General features: G+C 39.2%; 1 long non-coding RNA gene across 1 annotated transcript; it reads right to left on the bottom strand.

The window, feature by feature from the left end:
* Positions 1-4,314: 4,314 nt before the first annotated feature.
* On the bottom strand, positions 4,315-6,696 carry LOC130249411 (uncharacterized). Its single transcript, XR_008839790.1, has 2 exons — positions 6,471-6,696; positions 4,315-4,943 (listed from the first exon to the last, which is right to left on the bottom strand). It is a non-coding gene; the product is annotated as an uncharacterized LOC130249411 (long non-coding RNA).
* Between the last annotated feature and the right edge of the window lie 21,067 nt (positions 6,697-27,763).

The raw sequence follows: 27,763 nt of genomic DNA on the forward strand, positions 1-27,763 counted from the left end.
TCAAGCCTGGTTCTTTTATGACAGTGTTGATGGCATATCCTCATGTTACAGGCATGCCAAAATGCCAAAACACTGTGAAACTGATCAACTCTGCTATCATAGAAAAACTCAAATGTGTGTTTTTAATGTCAGGAAATTATATAATCTCTCTCAGAATTCTCTCATGACAAACTGACCCAATTTTGAATGTAATAGTGATGTTCCTGAACTTTGGATGGTTTCTGTTGAAAGGGAATTTCCAGATTTGATAGTTCTGAAGCTGTTTATGCTGGGCTCAACAGCCCTGTCTGTTCACAGTTCTCCAAATTGCAACAAATCAAAAAATTACCCAAGCATGACATTGGAACCTCTTGCAAAATATCAGTCCCAAATTCCCCAGCCTTGAAATGAATTATTAGATCACAAGACTGAGTGTGTTTATTACAAAGATCAGTCCAATTTGACAAGATTTGTCTTAAATCTTTTTCAGGGGCTTGTTTCTTTTAATTCTTTTAATGTGAGTTTTACGCATATGTCCACTGTGACTTTTCTTCCAGTTCAGTTCACCTCTGTTTTTCCCCTTTTCATTCCAGTTTGTGTGAATAAAACCTCAGGCTGCATCGCTTTGTTTCATCTGGTTTCATAATGAAGGGAAAATTTTCACAGAAGTTAATGCAATTTTCAAATCAGACCGATTAACCTAAAAATGAAATATAAAAGTTTTTTATGAAAAGCTGGAGAAACTTAAAAAAAGAAAAGCACTGAAATAAAATGCTTTGAAGAAAAGTTTTTGGAAGGAACAGAAGAAATATTGTTTTGGGGTGTTTTTGCCCAGACAAAACAATCCTATTCCTAAATAATTTTAAGTAAAAAAAGAGAAATATATTTTTAAATCTGAAATATACAGCCTATGAGTGTTTTTTGGTTCAAATAGGTCAATTTTATTATGAAGCATTTTGCAATAAAATCCATTTAATCTTAAAAGTGAGAAAGATTTTGGTTTATTTAGCTGCTTTTTTTTCCCCCTATTGAATGTGATGAGTTCAGAAGCAATTTGCAAGTCTTGTACCTGCTTGGTATTCCTCCCCAAATAAATACATAACTGAAAAATTTCAGCCTGGTACTGGATGGCTTTGAAAAATGAAGAGGAGTGAATTAGCCCGTTTCAAAAAAACCTTAAATGTAACATAATTATTGATATAATCATATATCTTACCTTCACTTCATGGTGCAGAAGAAATTCAGATGTAATATTAAAGGATTAGTAGAATCCAGTCATCCAGTCTATTCTATTTCAACTGGAGAAAGGAGCTTCTCATCATCAGACTGTTGAAATATAGATTTTTTTAATTTCACTGACCTGTAGCAAAGATGATGCTCCATTGTTACTCAATTTCTGTGCAATGTAACTGACTGCAAAAATCAAAGCACTAAAACATAGTGTTTAACACTCTTGCTGTGGCCCTCACATATCACAACAACTGCAGAATACACCACTGTCAAAATTGATTAAATACACACTGAACATTTAACTCTGTTTCAGTTAAAATCAACCAGAAAAATACAGGTCTTTTCCTCTGCTCCTGAGGGGATCAAAATCAGGTGAGAAAGCTCAGTTGGCATCCAGATCTCCCTGCAGAGATTAGACACCCACTTGTGTAGCAGAGCAGCAGAAAGTGGTCCTAATTGGGAAAGTTGGTTTGGGACTCTGCAGAATAACATCTGCAAGATTAATTGTGTAATCTTTTAAGTGCCAAATACTACATTGACTGTCTCTATGTAAAGCAAACCCGAGTCAGAAGATTTGTGAAAAGGTATCAGTAGAAACACCACTAAAATAAAATGCTCCCTGCATGAATAAAATGCTTCCCTTCTGAAACCTTTCTAAGGAAGTACATACACCAGAAGGAAAGGACTAAACCACGTACACATTAGAGAATCAGGATGTCTAAGCTTTTTCCACTGATAAATGAGAGGATTTCTACCAGTAAAGACCTGTACCACAAAGTATAGAACATAGGGTCTTTACTCAAAAAGCAAAGAGCATACAGAGATTTTAATTTGAACTTCAAATCATAATAAATTTCTCAATATATTTTTCCAGAAGAAAAAGATACAATACAAATGGAAAATTTATTGCATTCCACTATGTTTTCATCAGCAGGGTCTGGCAATTGTTCACTTCATACAAGTTAGTACACTATTTCTTTTCTGGGCAATTCTAAGCAATCTTAAAGACAATAACTTCAGTTAGCAAGGCTGAATATTTCTTCTCCTTCAGACATCTGGATCCTCCTCTGAAAGTAATGAATTTGGTTAAAAGCTTATGGCTTCCATCTAAACATAAGAAAGAATAGTGAAGAATATGACCCTTTAATCCTAAATTCAAGCTGGGTGCCCAGGCTGTTTACCACCTGAAACTTTATTGTGTGAGTGGATTTAGTACATTAAGTGATAGTAAGAATAAATTTATTTTCCTCTTTAAGCTTTAAATTATTTGTATTCCCTCCTTTTCTTACAGTTCTCTTTGACATTCACACTAATGTAATTACTTCAATAGCTGACATGCTCAAATAGCAAAGATTTGAATAGGTACTGTGTATAATTAGAAGAGGAATGAGTATGACCTTGGTGACATAAAGAAAAAGCCAGGAGAGCTGTGGGTAGATACATACAGAGAAAACAGACAGACAGGTTGAATATAATTCTTTAGTAGAGTAGTAGTTAAAAAATAGAGGTATGTGTTGCTGAATGACATGACACAGGTCAAGATCAACCAAATAACATGGAACTCTGAAAGAAACAGGCATCAAAATGTCAAGTCAAATTAGTCACTGGAATCTGTTCTGCATAATGGCTGGCTGTGACAACTGAGCACTTAAAAATTTACATAAAAAGAAAACTTGTTCCTCTGTACTAATAAGGGTCTTAAAGGCTAAAAACATCTGTTTACCCAGCTTACAAAAGACAAATTATAGCTAATAAGTAAGTTTAAAAATAATTTATAAAGAATTAATCAGAGAAACAAGATGTTTTTGTCCTAGAAACCAGCACTCCTATAGATTCAAGGAATTTGCATGCAAAGCCAGTCTTCTCTGTGACTCGCTGCCATGTTTCATTTGTTCTGTTGTGAACTGTGAGCTCCTGGTTTGTATTCTCCCAAACACACGTGTAGAAGTGCAAACACATTACTGCACAAGCCAAACGGGCACTTACAAGTGCAATCACTTGGTGGCACAAAATTGGTCACATTGAGCATGAAACAAAGCACAGTTCCTGTGCTATTACTTTGAAGCACTCATAAGCACATATATGGCATACAGAAATTAATTCTCAAAAATTTGGATATTTTTGCATATCTTTGGATATTTTTTCCCTAGAGATGTACAAAAACTACTAATAGAGTATGTAATGCCTATTTTTCACCAGTTTCAGGGATAGTTGCACAGGAAAGTTGAGATCAAATTAAGAAATTCATACAGTTCCTGAATAAATCTCTTCTGCTAGACCAGGAGCTTTGCCATGGAGTTTGTCTGGCATGGTTGTGGTAGAGAGTGGCTGCAGGGGTGGTTTCTGTGAGGACCTGGCAGAAGCTCCCCCTGCATTTCACAGAGCCAGTGCTGAGCAGGTGGGGGCCCAAAGGAGAATGACCCCATGGGGAGCCCAGGCTGGAGCAGGTCCTTGCAGGACCTGTGGCCCCATGGAAAGAGGAGCCCACACTGGAGCAGCTTTGCTGGCAGGACCTGTTATCCTGTGGGAGACCCTGGCTGCAGCAGTTCATGAATTACTGGCCCATGGGAAGGAGACCCACACTGGAGAGGTTTTGATGGACTGTCTCACAGAGGAAGGATCCCATGCTGGAGCAGGTGTGAGTGGCAGGAGTGACAAAGAACCCAAGTGATGAATCCACAGTCCCCATAACCCATCCCCCTGCACCACTAGAGGGAGGAGGGACAGAAACTGGGGGGTGAAGTTGAGCCCAGGAAGATGGGAGGGATGGAGTGAAGGTGTTTCAAGGTTTAATTACTCATTATCTTACTCTGATTCAATTGGTAATAAATTTGTCTCTTTTGCCCATGGCAGTAACTGAAAAATGAGTTTTCCCTCTTCAACACACGAGCTTTCTTTAATATTTTTCCTTCCCTGTCCAGCTTTGGTGGGCATTTGGTGTCCAGCCTGGGTCAACCCCCCACAGCAGTGTATCCAAAAGCTGAAGAAGAGTGAAGGTACTAATGATTCTGAGTTAGATATAAATCTTTTAGTTAGTGGCCTGCACTAAACACACAAATGCAGAAAGGGTAAAATCTCATTCTCCAACACAGAGGCTAGAAAATATACAACACAATATCAAACATTTTATTTTCCAATAAATTAATATGAATAATATCTCGATTTGGAGATGCAGCTCAGTGAGTTTCACTTGAAAAGCTGAAGTTTCCAATTGAAACTCAGTCAAAGCTGACAGTTTATCTGTGGTCCCTTTTCAGGCCACTGTTATGAAATAAACAGCTGCACCCCAAAAGTGGATAACTGAGTAAATATTTCCAGAAATTATATATAAGTGTCTCAATTATTTGTCACTCAAGCAAAGTGCTAATAGGATCTTATTGCAAATTTTTATCACTCTTACAATGACTCTTACAATAAAGTGTGTACAAACATCAAAAGAAATATTAAAGAACATACATATTAAGTAGGAAACTAATTATAAAGACAGAAGAAAGCAGACCATTTTAGAGGTTCAATCAACATCGCAGACAGAATACTTTTTACTGGAAAAGAGAGGGAGAAAAAAAGAGCAATTTATCAGGGCTTCCCTACATTTCAATTTTTACTTGGCCAGGGTCATGAGCTGCATATGTAAGATTGCATATGCAGCAAGTTACATTCAGAACTCTTCCCCTTCTTTCTCCCAAAAGATGTTGAAACACATACTGTCATCCATGACCTAGCAGAGCAGTGGTCTGAAAAAGAGAGGAATAATTAAAATTGGAGAAATCAAATAATCTCATCCTGATTTCTCTTTACAAGTCAACACATAACAGAAATCTCAGTAATGCAGAAGGTTGTGGAGCCTCATAGAAAATTTTAATAGAAAAACCTTTGTCCCCAGGCAAGATTATTTGCAGACTTTACAATCATATGCTCCCACAGAGAAGTGAATAATGTCATGAAAACCCAGATCCTTCTGTTTCTGATGTCACAAGATCATGCAAATAATTGACTCTGTAATGGGCAGGAAGAGTCTATGTAAAAATGAGCATATTTGGCAACGTTGGTAAAGCTGTGTATGCAATTAAATCAGACCAACCACTCAAACACCATTTTTACCATAGCCACAACAACATGTGGATTTGAGAAAAACCAGGAACAAGACAAAATGTGCTCCAACATAGGGGCCCTTCCTTGTCTTCTTTTGCTTCTGGTTCAAGCAATTAAAACCAGCATTGGTCTGACCCTGCTATGTTTGTTTATGTTGAGGGAGCTGAAACTTCCACCTGAATTTGATCTGCTTCTTCTGCCTTGTACATTGAGAAAGCCCATAATAAAAGCTCAACACCTTCTCTTTGTCAGTCTTTGAAACTTTCATAAATTTTAGTGCTGGATTTTTGTATGAGGCACGTTTTTCTTTTGCCTAATAATCCCTTTAAGCCACAACCCCAGGAGCCTATTCATTGTCAGCACCATGCAGGACAATGGAAAAAAGAAGCATTAGTTTTAACCAAATGCTGGTCCATGGAACCAAATGGGGAGTGAAGTCAGCTATGTGACCCCATGCAGGCTCCTATTGTTGACTCTAACCCTTTGCAAGCTGTCCAGATCCTTTTTCAGTACAACACTCTAGCTAATAGAATAGACAAACCTAATCCAGATATGCTCATGTCTGAGATAACCTGAGTATCAGTTGTGTGTCTTGGTTCTCTGACTATCCCTGACTTTTTCATAAATTTCATAACTGTTATTTATTCTTGGAATTTCTTTTGCTATGAAGAAATGAGTTCCCTTCAGAACAAAGCCTGGGTGTGCCCGTGGGTCCAGACAGTCTGTGGGAGGGACACTGCTGCAATAGCATTGAACAAGTGTGCTGTCCTCCAAGTTGTCCCAGAAATCTCTGCATGTTCATTCCTGCTCTTATGAAGCACCCCAGGGCATAAAACACATGCCCTCAGCAGTATGCCATGAAAAGAGAACTCTAGTTAACTCCAGGAACTCAAATTCCTCTCAATTTGAATGGAAAAGCATCACAAAATGTTGTGAGAATATTACAACAATAATAAAAGATGCACTTAGCAGTGTTGAATTTAACTACTAATTCCACAGTTTGTCATTATCTCATGAAAAGCTCATGTTTTGGCAGTAATGCAGCCTATGCAATGAAGCACCTGAGCAGTGGTGGCCAGTGTCAGAGACAAGGATGAGAAAATCCTCACAGTTAACATGAATATGCAGAAATACTAAGCAAATTTCTAGGCTGAAATGTATTTGAATACCTCAGAATTCCTTGAAAGACAAGCAAAAGGCACTCATCAAACTCTGCTCTCATATCACTTTCCCTGTTGTGAAACTGTTGACTCTGGTGGCTTCATCTTCAAATGTATGCCAGTGTAAATAAGAGAAGATTCTGGCCCAGGGCTTTTTGCTCCCTGTGGCTTGGCAAAATTACTAGATAGCTGCTGGAAAATGAAGGCTTGAGGAACACTATACCCAGGCTGGATCCTTCCTCTGCAAGGGACAGAAAACCCTGAGAATTACAGGTGATATCATAAAAGCAGTAGACCCCCAAAAAACACACTTTCCCTGAACTTTTCTCCTACATCACCTATCAACAGGAAAGGTTAGACAGGAACATTACTGTGGTGGAGATTTGCAAAAGAACTTCCTGGAAAGCCCCAAATAAACTACTAAAATATAAGTGGCAGGACCATGCCAAAATTGCACACAGGTAAAATCATCTGACCTCATTGAAAGCACAGGGCTTTGTGGGGTGACAGAGGCATTCCCAGGGAGTCAATGAGCTGCAACGAACACAGGAAAAGGAGATGGATTTAACAAACACAGCTTTGAGAGAAACACAGACCTTTGGGTTTTAGTCTGCTGGAAGCCTTTGGGTGGGACTAGATCTAATCATCCTCTAAACCTGATTTCACCTGTGCCTCCTAAAATTGTTGTGTTCTTTATTCTGGAGTAACAATTAGAAAAATACATAAATACATAGCAATATTTTAACATGACACATGCATGCAATTTCAAAACTGTCAGAGAAAGGGAAAAAGAAAACCTTACTCTTTATTCAACTCCTAGAGAAAAGATACAGGATTTTGCTTTAAGCGTTGCTCAACCACCACAGAGCCTGGCATTCAGAGAAGTCTTTCTAACTTTGCAACTTTTTGCTTTGACCCATCATAACAACCCTTATCATTGTCTCTTACCAGAACAAGTTATGTCATTATCTGTAACCATAGCAGCAGCAATAGGAGTAGGCAATTGAATTTTCTGGATGAAATGTGTCCATCAGCCAGCATTGCTAAGAGCTAAAATGTTCCTGTAAAGAAAAACTTGGGGAAGGAGGACAGATTTAGATTTTTTATATGGCTGTTATGTCTTAGTGAGAGGTGTCTTTTTGTCTTACAAAACCACAATAATATAAATAGAAACAATGTATGAGTCTGGTTAGTTTTTACTAACTCAGCCACTTGAGCAGCACATAAAAATAAGGTTGCAAGATATTATAAGATATATATATATATATATATATAAGATATTATATAAGCATCACAAGTGCTGTGTTTTTAAAGTTTTTGTGAATTTCATTTCAGAATCATATTTTATATTATTTTTCCCTATATTTCTGTTATTTCATTGTCTGTAAAACTTAGTTTTATTAAAGATTAAAACTGGTTTTGTTACTATAGTGAAGCTCTCTTAGTGACTGGTTAGAAAATAGATGCATTCAGCTGAAACATTGCTAAAAATAAGAAATGAAAGAGTAATGATCAGCTGGTCATTTTTTAAATTATTTTTTGTTTTCTAGGCAGTGTTTTAAGTAGTGACATAAAATGTATATACGTCCAAGATCTTCTCACAGAAGAGATAAAATATTCACTAATTTTTACAATTAATTTGTTTAGCATTCTTACTAGCAGTCTATCAACTTCCTCAAGAGATTATTTGTGCAAGGCTTCCCTAAACAGGCAAAAAGGATATTATCAAATCACTTTGGAAAAATGCTGTAGATAAGGGAGGTAACAAAAGATTAACCATTTCAATAATCTTTAACCAGGATCATAACTTATTAGTCAATATGGCTCTTGTATTGCACTGATAGGCTGTCCTAGAGACACAGAAGGTACATTCCTCTTCAGTCATGCCACATCAGCAGATCTATCTGAGTAATCTCTTTTTTCCACACCTTATACATTTAATATCTCCAGAGATATGGATGTACAGCCCTTGTTGGATGCAGTTCTTCTATTTATCACCATGATTTCTCAGATCCTATTTGCGTGGCCACAAACCACCTGCTGTCCATCAGAGCACAGAGGCACGATGTTTCTGTGAGATGAGGGGGAATAGCTGAGCTGGGGAAGTCAACAGCAGCAACACTCACAGAGTGGGTGCATAAAAAATAATGACTAGAGACATGTTCTGATTTGGCCTCCAGACCTTTCCACCAGATCTGGCCTACTGTGGACGGCACACTCAAGTCACAGTTTTTGTCCCTGCTCCTATTAAAAATACATATAACTAGTTCAGTTAAGAGCATTCACAGTATAAAGCTATTCATTTTAGATTTTATTTTTTTTTACATTGTCATATAGAATATCCAGAACTCATTTCATAACAAAAGAGAACCATCTTTTCCCAAAATATCATACTGTAGTTCTCAGGAGGAGGCGATTTTGGCTTTCCCCAGCCTCGTTTGCATTTACAACCTGTGGTCATGTTTCAAATTGAAAATGTGTAATGCAGCTATACCACGGCTGAGAATACTTGTCTACATTTTGTCCCATTCCTCAAAGTTCAAATATTATCCCACATCTAGTCCGACAATCTTTCTCTCATAGCAGAGGTGTCATTATCTACACAGCTCTTCCCGTTCCAACTAATAAAATATTGTTCTTTACATATGTAAAGTCAAACCTCAGTGCTGAGGTTAAAGTTATCTCATAGTCATTCACAGATGAGTAGGACTTCATGTAAATAATAACTGAATTCAGTCTCAAGAAACAGATATTCATCTCAGTCTGGTAAAAGTGCTGACAATTTTCTCCCAAAATAACTAGGTTAAACCCATAAAGGCAAAAGAATACAAAAAGTGGAGGGAAAAGGTAGCACTAATCAGCAGATGGTTGATGTAGTGTACTTCTCTGGCCTTCAAATCGTGGTAGGCTACACTAAAAACCCAGCTGCCCTTTCAACAAAAGATTCATCAGACCAAGCAGGATGTTCTTTGGTTTTCATTTGCCTCTGCTACTGCTACCCTTTGGAAAAGGAGCTGTCCAGCAAGATCTTGGAATATCTTTAAAAACAGTCCAAAAAAGAGATAAGAAGCAACCAGGGAAAACTTTAAGCTACCGGTAGACATTATCAAGAGAACACAAGTGAACATAAGATTCTTGTTTTCCTAGGTGAGGCATCTGTATCATGCTAAAGGTGAACTGAAGCGATTTGTCTCCTCAGACAAACAGTCTGAAAAAGAGAGACTCAAAAAGCTCATGTGAATAATTTTTTCACATTCACAACAGACATACAGGAAAATTTTAAGTCATGCCCAGTGTTGTTTGTTGTCTGAAGGATGACACAAAGTTAGGGACTCCCTGTAGTACATCTGTGGATACAGAAAAACAATTATCTTACCAGAGGATTCTAAGTTCTTATTCATTGTCTTAAAACAGAAATGGAAGACCAGGAATCCTGGTATAGGAGTATATTATGGGATTGATTGGTATTCATAAAGTCAGGAGGGTGGAGGTACATTTCACTGGAGTGTGGACATTATCCAAACTTCTGGCCATGAGCTTTCTTCATAATCAATAGAGGAAAGGTCTGTAAACTCAGAAAACTTTAGGTGTAGCAGTCCTTATCCTAGAGAAGGCAGAAGCTTTTGACCAGATCAATCACACTCTCAACTCTATTGTCTCCATTGCATTTGAATACAATGCGTTAATTATCTCAGACACAAATTTATATTATGCATATCAAAAGATAGAGAAGGTAATTTCCACCAGGGGATTTCATGTCATCTACAATGTGCACTGTCAGAACCTTTTCTTGGGAAAAAGATGGCAAAAAAAAAAAAAAAAAAAAAAAAAAAAAAAAAAAAAAAAAAAAAAAAAAAAAAAAAAGATGAAGGAATGGCTCAAAGCAAAAGAAATATTAAGATAAGAATCAAATATCTTAATTATTATCTGTTGAATTTATTTGCTTATTTGGATTGTCTCCTATTTTACCATCCCTTCTTTGACAAGGCTGTGTTCTAAGAGGTAAATCTTCTGTCAGGGGAAGATTTCTAAGATGTGATGAAAGGCACAGTGATCCAAGTCATAGATAGACACCAGTCTCCAAGATCCTAAAGGCTTCCAGAAGATGTTAAACCAGCTAAAGCAGTATAGGCACTATTGATAACAAACATTAGTATAACCTCCTGTTGCTGGTTGATTTTTTAATTTTTTTTATTTCTTTTTAAATTTTTTTAGCACTGGCACTATAGTAATTCCCTTCTCTTCATTTGATTAATCACAAAGGGCAATATTTTCATGCCTGGAACCAGGCCATATTTTTAAAGTATGTTTTTATGATATTTACACAGCAGTTGGAATTAGAGAAGATCGTCATTAGAGTTCCATTCCTGCATTCTATCAGATAAACAAAAAATTATCTGGGTTGATTAAGTTCACCTTGACAAAAGGGTCAATGTCTGAGGCTTCATCTAGCAAATTCATAACCACAGACTTCAAGGGGAATATTTGTTAGTAATTAACTTGAACTAGTTTCTGGAATAGGAATTTAAGGCCTTTACTTTGATATTGTTTATCAGTTCAGGCATCTAAATTTATCTGACTTCTCAAAGAGGTGAGCATGCAAAATGCACAGTGTTACTGCAGTGTTTTCCTTGGGATATGAACTGTGGGTTTGTGACTGCTAAACAATCAGCATGGATTCCTCAAACCACTCTCATGGTCAGTCTGAAATTATTGTTACCCACTATTACTGACAAAAATATAAATAGTCATGAAATTAAAAACATATATCCATCCATAACCTGAAAATGTTTGATAATTCCCCTGAATCTTGCTACATTAATTTAACCAAATAGTAGCAGAATTTACTCATAGTTTACCAGATCTTAATATGTCAAAAAAATTAGTTAGGTGTTCCTCTTTCACTGAACAGGACAGAAAATTCACATGCATAAGCACTTGTATACATATACACCCACTCTTACCATTTTTCCCCCAGAAGATATTTTGTTTAGACTGAGAGTGAGCATCTGAGCCATCATATGAGAGCACCATCATCTATTTCCAAGTTCCTGTGAAGGTTCATAATATTTTCTCATTGTCTGCACTAGAGGGAAGATCTACCCTTGAGAGTGAAAGGAAACCAGGAAACAGTTCTGGTGATGGATTAGTCTTGAATTCCAAGCTGCCAAAAAAATCGTGTTGGTTATAAAATTGCATAAGAGTGTGTGTGTGTTCTGAGAGTAAGAAACCTGGCATCCTTTCTGTGCTGACTTCTCAGCCCACAAGCTGTTTCCTTGTAAACCCAGATGATGGCAGAGCTCTGTTTCAGTGTCTCAGAACAGGCTGTGGGACAGCTTTGCCCTCGGAGCCATCATGTTACTGTACCTTGGCAGCTGATGGCTTTCACCTCCCACATCCAGCACCTTCCCAGACTGGGTTGCTAACAGTTGAGTTTCTGTGTGAAATTCTGACAGTCATTTGCAAAAAGCAGAAGAAGTGATTTTTTTTATTTTTTTTTTAAAGCTGGAGCCTATCTTAATTTAAGGCATTCTTATCCCTGCCTTCATTGCTGGCCTGAAATTGATTAAGAAACTCAAGTGAAATGGCCAGAATTGGAGGATCATTGGATCAGACAGGATTAGAAAGGCCTAGGACCCATTTGACTTTCATTATTTCCTAGAACCTTGACCCACATAGTGGTCATAGCCTTGAGGATGGTTTCAAAGCTTTGTGAAAATATGGCTTCTCTAGAATTCCTGGATTGTTTCCAGCAACAAATATTAACAGCTCACCATGATCTTTCCTCTTGGCAATATTCACCTAAATGAGAGTCTCAGCTCTACAGACATAAATCCAAGGTAATGTCACTAAACCAGAGGGGGATATTTAGTTCTATTCCTTCAACTCCATTGACTTTGGGGACTTGTACCAGTAACTCAGGGCATAGACCAAACACTCCTCCCTCTTTTCAGATTTGCTCTAGGACCACTGAATTCAAATTTGACCCATAGTAGTGTCATCACTTGAAAAGCATCCTAGCTAGATCAGGTTGCTGGTATTGCTTCAAATAATAATATTCTATTGAGAATTTTTTTTCTTCATACCAGTGACACATAGTCCCTTCTAATGTGTGGGCTGCTGAAGTTATTAAATCAAAAGTCATCATAAAGAGCATTTTTGGATAAAATATAAAAAATTAAAAACAAGAAATTCTGGGAAGAAAAGCTGGAAGATGGTTTAATGTAGAGGACATCTAAATGAGCACATAAGTGAGTGTTGCTCAGACATGATCTCTGCATGGAAAACAGTGGCCATAGTGATTTAAATATGTACAGAAGATACACAGAGAAATGTTGGGCAAGGTAACATGTAGACAACATTTCTGAAGGGAAAATCAGTGTTGACTTATTAGTGTCTCTAATTTCAGTGCCAGATTTCCCACAGTTCAGGGCATGCAAGGCTTCTGTCCTATCCTTGATGGCCACAGATTGTCACAAACTTAATTTTTCATTATGTCATCCAACCTGGTAATGACAGTATCTAAAAGTTTCTAAAGTTATTCTTTAAGGTTGCATAAGTAAATAACAACCTGATGGAGTTTGGAGGAGGAATAGTTTTACCATTTTCAGGTAGATTTTTTCTGTCACACAAGGGAAGTGTCAGAAACCAGTTTCTGTATTAAAAGTGAGTGAATACAAACACCACACAGGGACAAAATCTCAGTATTTTTATATCGTATTTTATAGTTCCCTTTGCTTTGCTCTGAGCCTCAGGAAGCTATCCACTCTGTTATAAAGGTTTTTGTGAGAACCACAGAGTCATCACATCAGAGGGAAAAACCCTCTTTGTGCGATGGGTTTTACTACTGCAGTTTATCTCCCTGCATGTTTGATCTGCTGCTCTGTTTAATTTTCCTGGAATGGTCTTGCCAGGAATGTACTCACTCTGTTCAGAAATTCATTTCTCCTGGCCTTTTAGATGCATTGACTCATTTCCTTTCCACAGTGACATATTTGTCGGAAGTGTCAGCAGAAATAAAGCAGTTATCTTGGATCATCACTGATTTGCATATCTCTGTTAATCATTTAACCCCAAAAATCTAGACAAAATATTCAAAATATTAATCAGCTTCAGTGGGATCTGTTGAAAAAAGATGTTTCAGTATCTTTGAAAATCAGGCCAGTCTGGGGAACCAAAGTACAGACATGAGAGCCCATGTTTGGGTTTCAGTCCTTCAAGTTCTGGCCTTCATTAATTTTAACAGAAAAAAAAAAAATAAAACCAGGAAAAAACAATAATAGTGCATTTTGCCCAGGAAGGATTGCAGTATCAGTTCAGTAATGAGAGACATTGTCAACAGGCCACTAAGCTGACCTGGTATAATTCCAGCTTAGTTGATTGGCATTTAATAGCTTTGATGATCATTTGCTGAAAGTTTGCCATGTTACCTGTGTGCCATGCTGCCCTGTACCCAAGGCGAACAAGTGTTTCTAAGGCTCACCTTCCAGGAGGGAAAAGAAAAAGAAACTACAGACTTCATGTGCAATAAATGCAATCTGTGCTGCTCTGGTCCCAGGACAAGAAGACAAAGACTCAATCTGCACCAGGGGAATTTGAGGCTGGACAGCAGGAGGAATTTCTTCATGGGAGGAGTTGTAAGGCAATGGAATGGGCTGCCCAGGGCAGTGGTGGAGTCACCATCCCTAGAGGTGTTCAAGAAGCAATTTAGTGCCATGTCCAGTCAACAAGGCAGTGATTGGTCAAAGGTTGGGCTCAATGATCTTTTCCAACCTGAATGATTCTGTGATTCTGTGGTATAGCAACAATGCTGCTGTTAATGTCCTGATCAAGAAGCCTTCCTTAAATCCTTTCCTACCCAGCATTTCTATTATTGTCATGATCATGATATTTCTGTTTTCTCTTCCAAGCATAAAAAAATCCAGGGAGAAATAAAGTCATGCAAAAGCTCTTTGGGCTATTTCTTTCCTATGTACTTGAAAGTGGAATGAGTATGATATCATTGGAGCTGGGAGCTGGGTGAGAAAAATTCAGACCCAGGGATGCTCCACACCATATATTCCCATCATGTAAGGATCTGATCAGTGTACATTTGTGTCTACATCACTCTCCACATGCACAGGCAGCTCATCTCACCTCTTGCTGTGTCCCTGGTAGCTGACACCTGTGATCTGAGGCTTCCCCAAAGGGACAGAGAGGATGGAATAAAGCTGATCAGAGCTGTGCTCCCTGTCTTTGTTTTATTCATAGCTAATGCATGGTGCAGCTTTGTGGGACTCTCCTTGTTCTCTCCATCCTTTCCCCCAGTGTCCTTTGGTCATACCAACCATTCCAAGAGAAGATAAAGGCAGATACATAAAGACACAGTTAGGAAGGGGTAGTGTGCCCTCCAGCTACTTTGTCCAGACATGTATTTTCCCCCCACAGTTTTGCTCCTCTAGGCATGGTGGAATACACTTTGATTTCCCATCCTTTCTGTACTCATTTTCATCTGAAGTCAGTGACATTGGCACAAATTAACACCTCATATCCATTTCTAATGAAGAGAAAATATACCTGGTGGACACTAAAAAAAAAAAAAATCAATTCCCATGATAAAGCCAAGGATATTAAAAAGAGAGAGAGAAAGAAACACAAAGATTACCGAGCACAGCTCTGCTACAGCAGCAGACAGAGTGGCAGCCAGCCATTGTTCCAAAAGGCAGCATCAGCACCAAGAATCAGATGACTAAGCTCCTGATGAATGAAATATTTTTACTATGCTGAAAAAATTCTGGCACTGCAGGAGGACTCAGGATAAAGGATGCAATTTTGAAGAGCCTTTCTGAAGGACACCATCAGATAACCTCTAGTACAAGAAATTCCAGTATCCTGAAGAGAAATGATGGTTCTGGGTTTCAACAGGGTAAAAGGATACAGGCTTAAATTAAATGGACTTGATGAGAACACATGTGAATAGTATTCTCTGCTAAATGTCACTAACTTGCTTCAAGAGACAAGATGCAAGGCTGGTCAGGATTCAAGCTGGCTCTGGAAAGGCAAGAGAGCCTGGGCATCCCTGAGAACTGCAAACAAAGAAATGGCTGCAGCATCCTGCAGTGTCACTCCCTGCTCAGCTGCTCGTGTCCCCTGTGCTGAAGGCTGAGGAGCCTCTGCAGAGCTGGAAGGCAGCAAGGTGCCAACAGCTCAGCTGCTGCCATTCATGGCTGACAGCTCTGCACAAACCCCCTTCATCAGAGAACTGGGGAGTGATAAATTCTCAAAAGCAGGTTCAGCAGCTCCTCACTTGTCTGGCTATCTCAGCTGCCTTCTGATACCCAGTCCAGAGGTAATGTGGGTATCTGCCATGCACTGATGTGTCATACCCTTTTTGGGTACCCAATGCATGTGTCATTGCTGGCAGTGGGACCCCACGCCCACCAAAAAAAAAAAAGACAGGGAGCAGATGGAGGTTGTTGAGGGGAGCATTCATAAGCCAATGTCATTCATAAGTCTCACAGTGTCAGCACCATTTGATTAAACTGGAATTATAGAAAGATACTTCAGCTCACCATTACAAAAATTAAAGACAGAAACAGAAGGAAATTAGGTTTTCAATGCTCATATATAGCCGTACCTACATACATATGTCTATGCAAAAAAATTAAGTCTATATATACTCTATTATTAAGAAAATACTAGCAAAAAAAGGTTTAATAGCACGGACTAAGATTTAAAAGGTTTTGTGGTTTTTTGGTGTTTTGGTTTTTTTCACTTCTGGAAAATGGTTTCTGAGCTAGAATCACTTCACTGAAATACACAAAATTTTCCCTTTAATCTTACATATTTTAATCTGTGACCTAAAAAGTTTGCAATGTTACTGAAAAAAGAGTGGGTTTATTTTAAAGCTTGCTGTGCTGCATTCTCTGAGAAGAGCTGTCAGAAATGTTTTTTAAAACAAACCTTCCCTTCAATGCAGTCTAGCATGTGGATGGGTTAGGTATCAACTTGGTACTGGAGGAAACAACACATTTAGGGCTGAGGAACCCATGTAATTCCAACACAGAGGCCTCATTCCATTGAAAAATCAAACTTAGTCACAACCTTGTCTCTAACCCAAGGTTTGCTCTTGTACCTGAAAACCAGGGTATCTCCTCTACTGATTTATGTTGGATAACAGAATCACAGAGTGGTTTGGGTTGGAAGGGATCTTGAAGATCATCTAGCTCCAACCCCTTGCCATGGGCAGGGGCACCTTGCACTAGACCAGCCTTGAACACCACCAGCAATGGGGCACCCACAACTTCTCTGGGCAGGCTCTTCAGGGTCTCACCACTCTCACAATAAAGAATTTCTTCCTAACCTCTAGTCTAAACCTACCCTCTCTTTTAGTTTGAAGTAATTTTAAATGGTGTAAACAAAGTTGGGATCAGATCTGGAGGTTTAAATTTGTGCTCATCCCCTAGCAATTCTATTCCTTTTTATGAAAACTGGGTAAGTCTAAGCAGCATTGAGTTTTTTGCATTAAATACCAAGCCCAAAATCCAAAGCTTGGGTGGGTACACAGCATCTACAAACCCTTCATTACCAGCTTTGAAGCTTTGAAGGTCCACTGTGCAACTATTAACTGATCTGTTTAACAAACAGTGCTCCAGGCCTGTGTGTTTTTTGTGGCTGAACAGGTGATGATTTTCTCTTTGCTGCCACCAGTCAAGGACTTTCCACTACCAGGACCCAGGCTCAAATTCTGGGATCAGAGGTCTGGGCTGTAGCAGAGGAAAACAGAAATGTTATCTCCATTGATTTCTAGTTCAAAGAAAGCTTTTTGCTTTCACACTTTGAAAAACACCGACTATCAGACCATCTCACAGCCAGGTTAATAGTGGGCTTTGTTTTATTTTATGGCTAACACAATTGCTATGTTCTGTATTTGTAGGAATAGAAACTGTTCAAATGGCAGTTGCCTCTCTATATATTCAAAATTCTTTTCCAAGTCTGTAGCCTGCTTATACTGAGGGGATTGTTTTCACTGATTCACAGGCTTACAAACAAACTCTTAGGTCCAGTTTTTCCTTACAGATGAAAGCACTTGTATACATCAGGCTACTGTATAGTGATGAAGGATAGCAAGTTATTTTGCTTACTTTCAAAGAAGAGGTCATATGTAAACTTGGGAGGTGTGTCTGACAGTGAGCTTGATGGAGAAGTGGCAGAACGGAACAGCTCAGAGAGTTGGGATCAGTGATGCAGAGTCTAGTTGGAAGCCTCTAGCTGGAGGTGACTCCAGGAGTCAGAACTGGGTCCAATCTCATTCATCAGTGGCTGGACAAAGGGACAAGTGGACAGTCAGCAAATCTGACCATGGAAGAATGGGAGGAGTGGCCTGGCCAGACTGGAGAGCTGGGCAGGTCAACAAAGACAAGTGCAGGGTCCTGCATCAGGGGAGGAATAACCCCAGGCACCAGAAGCAGCTCTGTGGAGAAGGATCTGCAGCACAATTAGTGGAGTGGAGCATCTCTCTTACCAAAAGAAAGGCTGAGAGAGCTGGGCCTGTTTAGCTGGTAGAGGCACAACTGAGAGGGAACCTCATCCAAGCATACAAATATCTTAGGGCTGGGTGTCAGGAGGATGGGGCCAGATTCTTCTCAGTGATGCCCATTGGCAGAAAAGGAGCAACAGGTTCAGCTGAAACACAGGAAACTCCATCTGACTATAAGGAAAACTTTACTATGAAGGTGACAGAGCACTGGAACACACTGCCTAGAGAGATTATGAAGTCTCCTTCTCCAGGGATATTCAAAACATACCTGAATGAGATCCTGCTGAACTTGCTCAGGTGAACCTGCTTTAGCAGACAAGGTGATCTCCAGAGATCTCTTCCAACTCCAGCCATTCTGTGATTCTTTATGCTGTATTTTAGAGACCAGCTCTAATGCACCAAATAACACATGTGCATCCTTGTCTAGGTCCATGAAACTCCATCTCATGGTGTTGATGAGGGCAGATGGTAAGATGTATTTGTGCACAGGTACAGTTAGTCTCAAGTATGGCTGAAGATGACTTTACAGAAAGAGTAACAGGAAGACAAACAGGATACAAGCTAGGAAAGGTTAAGGGATTATTGCTCTGAACATAAGCACTGGATTACTTAAAGCGAGTGTAGTATCTGGTCTAACCTCAAAGAATCCTAAAAGGAGCACAAATAATGGCCAGGATACGTCACATTGAGAAACTGTTTGGAAAGAGATGTGTTTTCTGACTGCTCTGTAAATGGTCCCAAGACTTGCATAAAAGCACTAGCTAGCATGACTAAACAAACCCTTTACTGGCAAAGGCAAACAAGATAAGGATTTTCTGTTCTGCTGCCATTGAGTCTTCAAAGCAGTTGTAGTCTTGACAAACCAAGTTTTGCCTAACCTCCTATTACAGATAAAATAAATATATCTAGAAGGAGAATAGATAAAGTTACTATATTTTAACTGTAGGAGGAAAAAAAAGGAGGAAAAAAAATCCATCAAATACAACTCAATAGAGTTTGTATTTTTCAGTCTATGGCCTGGCAGCTTCTTTCAGGGATTATAACTACTGAAGAAAACAACTGATTCATCTCAGAAAGGTAAGAGAGTGTAAGAAGCAAATGGGTAATACTTTATAGTGAATCCAGGCCTTTGGCATTCACATCAGTGAACTACCAAGTAATATACACCTCTGAAACCATGCCAGCCTGCATTGTAGCTTCTTATCTAGCTGAGATGAAGCACTGTCATTGTGTTTCTTCTAATGGGAAAAAATACCTTTTCATACCTAGATGGCACCTCTTAAATTGATCAGGCAGCAGATGTAACAATGCACTGAATGGGCTGAAAAGAGATTTGGCAGATACATAAAAGGGAGGCCCAGTGTGGGTCATTAAAGATGATTATTGGGAGAGAGATCCCAAGATGCTGACTGTCAGAGAAGGGTCACCTTGCCTAGTAACCAAATTCCTTACATCCTTTCCTAGAAAAGTCTCCATTGGTCAACAAAAGAGTCACAACACTGGGCTAGTTAAAGCCAGTCTCGTGTGCCTCAGCAGCTTTACTGCTGCCTTATCTGCTGTTTCTCTTGCAGCTCATGAAGATGATTTTGAAATGCTGTGTTTCAGCTCAGGGCCTGCATCTTCCTCTGCTCCTGAAATGTTTTCTGGCTTTGTTTCTGTTGGGATTTTTGTATGTTGCCTGATGAAGACTGGTTATAACATAGAACTACACATTTATAGAGGACAAAAACCCCTGCAAGCTGGCATTCAACATATGCCTGACAATAAAGCAGAAGAGAGATGGTTTTGACATAGATATGAGGCCAATGAAATTACTGAACTCAGAGTTTAGTTTATCTACAATTGAACTTGATTCCAGCAAGGAGGAAAAGAAAATTCATATTTTAATATAAGATATAAACCATGGAAATATCTGAGCTTCCAATTTCTAGTTAGCATTTCAGTAGACCCATCTCCTAGATTACATGGAAATATTAGAAGTGTTCACCCTTGTGTTTTGCTGCCCTAAAACCAGGTAAAAGTTGGATTTCACTTCCACAGAGGAAATGCCTGCAGTAGGAGACCAATCCACATCACTTCATGACTGTGACTTTTTCCCACAGGATCCATCCCAAGTCACCAAATCCTACAAAGGGTTTGTTCCAGGATCTCTCTAAGGGGAAAAACGTCCTCTTTTTTCTTATTTTTCTGTTTAAAAAGAAGATAATCCACTACCACTTCTATATTTACACTTAAACAGTTTCAGAGTAGGCCTTATTTGTTTATGAGTCAGAAGCTAATAAATATCCTGCTTTTATGTACTCATAAACTTCCTCAGGACATCTGCACAGCAAAGGGGACAATCTGCTGATTCAGGGTTGGACTGGGAAGGGAATTAAGCACGTTGGAACTCTTTCTCAAAAATCCACTGCATCTCAGACATGCAAACAAATAGCTGCAACCTTATCTTAGCTATCAAATACAGAGGAAATTTTCTATATTTTGATATTTTGATTTTTGATATTATCTCCTTTTAATGGTGATAAGGTAGTTACAGAGGAACCAAACTGGTGTTTTTAGTTCAAGATGCACAGGGCCCAAGTTATATCATAGAACCTGAATTGTTCCCTGCACCTTGATCCCAGGTCAAATGTGGATGACTGATGAAACTTTTTTTGATGCCTCAGTCTTGAATTCAGAGTAAAATTATGTTGCTATGCAGAAAAAGTGCTTAGTATAAGGCAAAGACTGTCTCAGCACCAGAGACTTCATGGCTCTCCTTCATGTTTCCAGATGTGAAATTCCTTCAGCTGAGTCCAAAAGGAATGGGGAAATGGAAGAAAAAGAGAAATTGCTTTTATCTTCCGTCTCATTCTTCAGGGGAACAGCTCATCTTGTGATTTTCTAACAGCCATTATTCTTCTGAAAGAATAGAAAAAGAGAGTAAAACCTTCCCTTTCCCTCACTGTGAGCCTGCTGCACTTTTCTCCCTCATGTCCAAAGAACATAGAAATATTAATCCTGAAAGTAACATAACATATCTTCCACTCTTTTTCCTACACACTTTTCCATTCTATTGTTCACTGCTTTGGGTTAATCCTAGTATCACAATTATTTTGAGTCTGTGACATACAAGCTTGAGAAATGTGATGCCGTGGTGAATTCCTCAAATGTTTAAAGTGTTGCTGGCTTGGTTACCTTCCCTACACGTTTAGGTTTTTTTAGTGCTTTTGTAAAATGGCAACAATGACTTGGGCAGCTTGACTCAAATCTCATGTGCTCTACCTTTGTGGCATCATCTTCCATATATTTTCTCCATCCTGGTGATCTAAAATTCTCTGTGATATGGAAGCACATGCTGGAAATAGTGTGCATGAGTGGAGCCATAATCTGCTGGTCATACACCTCTGTCTTACTTATTTAGTGCTTATCTTTTCTTTTTCTGAGTCACTTCTTCCATTTTTCCTACATTTCCAGTTCCCATTGTTATGTGGGCTCAGGCCTTTTGGTTTTTCTGCCTGAATACTCTTCCATTCTTATTTCCCCTATATTCTCCTCATGTCAATCCCTTCTGCAAGAATGCTTGTGCAGAAGGTTGACACTCTTGTTTCAGTTGATTACCACACACACATCCATCTTTGCTCACAGTGGTGCCTCTGATCCATACCCAAAGCACTTCATACTTCTCCATAGCCTGTCCTCTGCATTATTTCCACTAATCTTAGTCCCTGCAATTTTTTTTTTCTTCATAGTTACTATTCTGTTTCTTTCTCCTTGTCTCAGACATTTTCTGGAGGTAACTGTGTGATAGGAATGAGGTGCTTTCATTTCACCCTACGTGTATCTTGGTAAGATAATTAGGAGTTGTTCCTGCCTGAACAAGTCCTATTCCTGTAGCTGGGTGAGCCACTGTTCACTCTCCTCCTGAGGACCTGAGGCCAAGCTCATCCCTGAGATGCAGGAGAGTCAATCAGGGCTTTGCTTACAGAATCCAAAGCTCCAGGTGTGGCTCAGGCAGCTGCCATGACCTGATTGCTGCAAGGAAGTTGCTCCTGCTGGGGGCTGGGAGCAGGTTAGTAGGCAGTGACTTTGCTGCTGATGTCAGAGCTCTGCTAGCTTTACATCATTTCAGAGCTCTCCTCCAATGAGGAGATTCTCCATGTGGGTCTTTCAATCAATTGGCAGCTTTGCCTCCTATAGAAGCAGCTCCAGGTGAGAATCTCCCTTTATCATTATTCTATCCCTGTTCATTTCCCAAATCTGAAAAAAACATTGGGCTATGCTAATAAAAATGCTTTATTCTGCACACAAGGAAATACCATGTCCTACTTCTCCTTCCCTGAAGGTGTTTACCCCACTTCTTCATACCTCTCCTGCTTCGATCATTTGCTTTTGCATCTAGTCCTGAGATATAGGATCCACTGCTCACTTTGCAGCATCCTGTTTTTCTGCCAGAATCTTTGTTTGTGTTTTAATTGATCCTACTGGCAATTGAGCCATGGTAAGTTTTTCTTCAGCTGCAGCTCATGAGCTATGAATCCTTTTTTTTTGCCATGTGCAGGGTTCATACTTTCTTTTGATTTACTGGCAGTAAAATATTGTCTGATCAGATGTCTTAGCACAATGCTATTCTCATCTAAGGTTGACATTTTTTTACCTTTCAAAGAAAAACAGAGCTTCACTTGAAGATAAAAAGGCAGAGAGCTGAAGAATGTAAACAGAGTCTAGATTCTCTTATCACAGCTAAAAAAGAAAAAAAATACCCAAACTATTTTAAACAGAGGCCCTGTATAAGGAAGTCTGCAAAACCACTTCCCATTTCATAGGACAGGGTATGCCAAAGAAATTATACAGCTTGGCACAAATAACGAAGATAATTTCAACTTTATTTAAATACTACAAGGACATTTAAAGACATCTCAGGACATAAATCCCATTTTGATTACATTCTTCAGCTTTGCTTTAATGTTCATCCTTTTTTCTGAGTAGAAGGGGAAACGAGAAAGATAGTCAAAACTTGTGGTTTGTAAAAATTATGAGCATCCTGTAAGCAGGTCTGAAAATTAAAACCTTAAATTTCTTCCCCCTGCAAGGCTGGAGAAGGAAGCCAGCATGTAATCTTCTCCCTTTTACTGGAATACTTCCATTGCTCATGGCTGACCTGGAAGATGAGAGGTAATTTAAACTCTAATTGTCTCAAAAAGAGCCAAGCAAAGAAAACAAAACTATATTAAAACAAACAGTCTGCAGCCACTGAATCTATCCTCTGTCAGACTTATCACCCTGGGGACACTGATGGATGGGTCAGAATTCAAACCCTGTAGGCAGGGGCTGCTGATGAGAACAGCACCCTCCAGCCCCCCATATCCTCAAGTGGTGGAAATCAGCATTTCTCTGCAGGAGTCAATAAAGACATATCAATATTATACAGCCAGGAATGCAGCCTATATGTTTTTCAACCTGGATTAAGCTCAGGATTCACAAGTGTTGAATACAAGAACAAGGCATGAGAGATCCCTCAGGATTTTGCCATTTGGATGTGCCAGTAAAAACCACACAAGTGTAAATAAACCTGCACCAATGCAAAGCCTCATGTCCTGCACTCATGAAAAGTTCACAAGAGAAAAGACAATGTAAGAGAGCTATAAGAATTTAATAGGAGTGTAATTCCATAAGCATCTTGTTCTTCAAGCACTTACACTAGACAGATGAGTAATGATATTAAAAGCCAGTAGCTTGTGTCCCACAGGGAGAAAAGTGGGAATTTTTTATTGTTGGGGAAAAAAAACCCATCTGCTTTCCATTAGGGAATACTTCTTCAATGTGCAACAAAGAACTGTGCTTGGTATAGTTCATCCTTCTACACTGGTTTCAGTTCTATTCCTACAATGAAACTCTTTAAAAATCATTGTGTTAAGAGAATAAGGAGAAGCAATAACAGAACACTCAAAGCAGAAAAATGTATACACAAATCACAGGTTCTGCATAAATCTTGTGCTCCCACATAGTCCACACAGTGGGGAGAATGATTCAAGTCAAGGGAAAAACCCAATTAGGCCCGCAGCATACCTGATATCTTTGTTTAAATAAACCAAGCTGCCTCTTAATTTTTATTCAATGTCAAAACACAAGCTGAATGTAAAGCAGAGAATCAATCTTCCATGTTCTAGAGGATGATAGTAGAAGTTTTGCCAAGCTTTGCCAGCTTCTGAATGTCAGAGTGGATGGCATCTATCTGGAGACTATCGATTCAGACTTCATACAGAATGCTGATCAAGTCAGTTCTAGAAGCTAAGAGTTGGGCATTTTAAAATATTATCCCTTGTTAATATATATCTATATACATGGGTAGAATTTTTAATATAGATAGATAGAATATAGACATCCCCCAAATGTTCAAAAATCTTCCAGAATAATCCACAGAAATATTTGTAAGGCTCAGTCACAGAGGGAGGCTTCACTCATTCATCCCTGCTCTATGGTGTCATTGGACTTTAATATGGTCCAATGATTTCCTCCCAGGTGTGCACCATGGCTCATGCAGTACAGATTCTGCTGACATTTTCAAAAGAATCTAACACATGAGTTGGAGTTGAGAATCCAGATTCTCTAAGTAAATCACCTGTCTTCAGCTGTGAGATTATTCCAGACTGTGCCCAAGGGCAAAAAGGAGGAAAAAGTGCTTAAAAAATATTTTCTCCAACATTGTGTGTGAGCCTGGGCACAATCTGCTTCCAAATTATCTGAAGAGAGAAAAGAATATTTTCCAGAGAAATATTTTCAGGACATGGTTATACAATAGCAACTAGAAAGGTCATCATAGGGCATCGTCTGGTGTTTGTTCCTTTGCCTTTCACTGAGCAAGCTTAAAAAAAAAAGTTTGTTTCAAATAAGTAATAACTCTGCCAATTAAAAAAAGAAAACTGAGCAGAGCTCTGTACACTGCCACCTTATAACGTGAGGGAACTGATGCAGAGATCTTATTGCAGTTCACTGATAGCATCTTTGCTCCTTATGAAGCCAGCCAGAGAGTAGAAACAACTGCCAAAAAAAAGTCCTGTCTCTCCAGGCAAGGACACAACACTAACTGGGACAATGAAGGCAGGCTGGAGTGTCTGAAAAGAGAAAGGAAGAGAGCAGTAATCAAAACAAGTTTGTTTTGCTCTCAGCCTGGGTGTGTCTTCATTTTGACTGAGGAAGTCACTTAGTTTAACATCCCGATCAGCTGAAAAACCTCAGCTTTATCGTAAGGGAAGTTCAGTTTTTCACATCCCATTGCTCTTCTCTCACTCTGTGTTGCATTTTCATAATTGACCAGCAGTATCACTTCAGTGCTGTTCAAAGTGGCTCATTGGATGACCAAGTTCTTCCTTGTGAAGAACTGCTGCAAAAAGCTGTTCCTGCAGGTGTGCTGGCTGTGCCCGCACGTGTTGCCTTCCCATTACTCCTCAAACACCAAATGTGGACAAACATGAAGTTCATGGGGATTTTGAGGGACAAACGAGCCTTGTAAAGCAAGCCAGGAGAAAGTACCATTACAGTGGGTAAGAAAATAAAAGGCTGCAGAGTCCTCTGCCCTTGTTCCCAGAGCTTTTATATCCTGTCCAAGCACCACTGCACAGGGGGCACCAGCACTCCCACAGATGCTATGCTGACCTTTCTTCAAATACTTCTCAGTACACATCAACCTTTGTTGATGCTTTGAATGCTTTGAATCTGTCAAAAGAAGAAGTTCAGCTCCAGATACACAAATCTTGGTGGAGCCCACGATGGTGATGATTTACCAGAGTCTGTCTGGAATATTACAAAGGCTGAAGTACAATGGTTTTTTTCCCAGCTATTTCTTCTCAAGGATTTTTGGAAACAATATCAGCAGGTAAAAGAAAGAAAGAAAATATCATTATGTAGTGCTGCTGTGAAGCTTTGCTCTGTCAGTCTCAATTCAAGAACAGGAGGGGCAACTCGAGGAAGACATTACTTTCTTGCTAATGTAAAGAAAAGATGAGAAATCACTCATGTGGAATTTCATAGAGCCAGCTCTTGAAAAATGAATTTGAGACTCTGTAAAACCTGGCCATTTAATCTGTTGAAAATTTGAATTAAACTGTCCAAGGGAAATTTCTGGGCACTGTTTGATTGTGGGACCCTTGACAGTTTTGTGACCAGTCAAAAAATGAATTGTTTCCTTGGGGCAATGGAATGTGTATGGAAAATGTATCCAGCAGTTGTAGTTTTCATTTTCTACAGTGTCTTCTCAGCTTTCAACTATCAACAGCTGCTATAAGGGAGGCGGCATGTCATGAAGTTGTACCTAGAGCTACTAAATTTCTATTTCCCTCTGCTTTCCTAGAAGGAGAATCAGTCTGGGATGTGATGCCTTTGGATGTCCATTGCTGAGCAGGGGATGCAGAAAGGGCTGCTCCTGAAACCAGGAGCACATCATGCAAGAGCTGTACGTGCAACAGCAAGGGCAGTGCCAAACCCAGAAACCCACCACATTTGAACCAGACACACAGACACCTGAGGCTTTGCTCACTTCTAGATGCTTTTTTAGGGAACAACCAAGGCACTGCAGGTGGCAGAAATAATAGCAGTAATAGGTTAATCAGCTGGTTAAAAATAAAACCACCTATTTTGCACAGGTGTTCTTTCTTAAAACAGGATGTGGGGTAAGCTGCAAACATCATCATAAAAGGTTTGTTTTTTGGGTGGAGCTAAGAATATTGACCCTTAAGCAATTTGTCTATTAAACCTGTGTGGTTTCCTGAAGACTTTGCTTTTCTGTGACTTCTGAGAAGAGTGTATAGGTCATAGGATAGTTTTGTTTATGAACATAAGATTGTCCCCTGTTTAAACTGCACAGATAATGATCAGGGGCTAAACCACTTCAAAGCAGAGTCCTTCCCTGACTGCTGTTTCTAGCACTGAGTAGCTTATTTTTCTTGACATTGCTGCTGATCTGAAGGTTGGATATATTTCCAAATCCAGCCTCATCTTCTCTCTCAGTTAAGGTTTCAAAACTTTAGTTTCCTATTTTTTCACTGTGAATTGTGTATTAAACATAATCTTCCTCCTCCTCCCCACAATTCAGGCACTGAAAAATTTCCAGCAAAATTGTAGTAGTAATGTCAATGAAAATCCACTATGATCTTTATAGTCACAGGATCATCCACTGTTACCAGGAAGGAGCAGTCTCTGAAGGACAAAGTTTATTATTTTAGTTTACTAGTGGTTTTGGTTTAAAATTGTTTGACTGTTGTGCAGCAATCACTGCCATAAAAACACAAGCCCCTGAGCTTTTGATACTCTACAGCAGGGAATGAAGCCAAACATATCAGCCTTGAGCTGTCTACTTTTCTGCCCTTAATCTGAGCTCAGCAGAGCTGTGACATCCCTTCTAGAACATCTGAGCCAGTGTGTCCTGATCTGAAAGGAATACTTAATAGCAACCTTTATATTGCTTTTGTTGAGAACAGAGAGACAAGTGGCTAAAAGGGCAGTGAAAATTCATCCTTTGGCCCTTGATAACACCCACCTCCTTTCATATATTCTTTAGAAGCTAGAATGACCATAACTGATAACTGAAACATTTATCAGATGTTATCATGAGAGATTTTTCCCATTCATGTTGGCTAATCATCTCCATTTCTTCACATGCACAGATATAGGAGATAGCTACTAAAGGCTGTATTGTCAATTCTTTTCTTGCCCACATTTTACTCTAATCCCTAGAGTGAATAGGACACAATAGCAAAATATGTATTCTTGGTAGCTGGGAGTCTCTGGGATTTTGAGGTGTCAATAT

This window comes from Oenanthe melanoleuca, chromosome 2 (assembly GCF_029582105.1).
Source record: "Oenanthe melanoleuca isolate GR-GAL-2019-014 chromosome 2, OMel1.0, whole genome shotgun sequence".
NCBI classification, from domain to species: Eukaryota; Metazoa; Chordata; class Aves; order Passeriformes; family Muscicapidae; genus Oenanthe; species Oenanthe melanoleuca.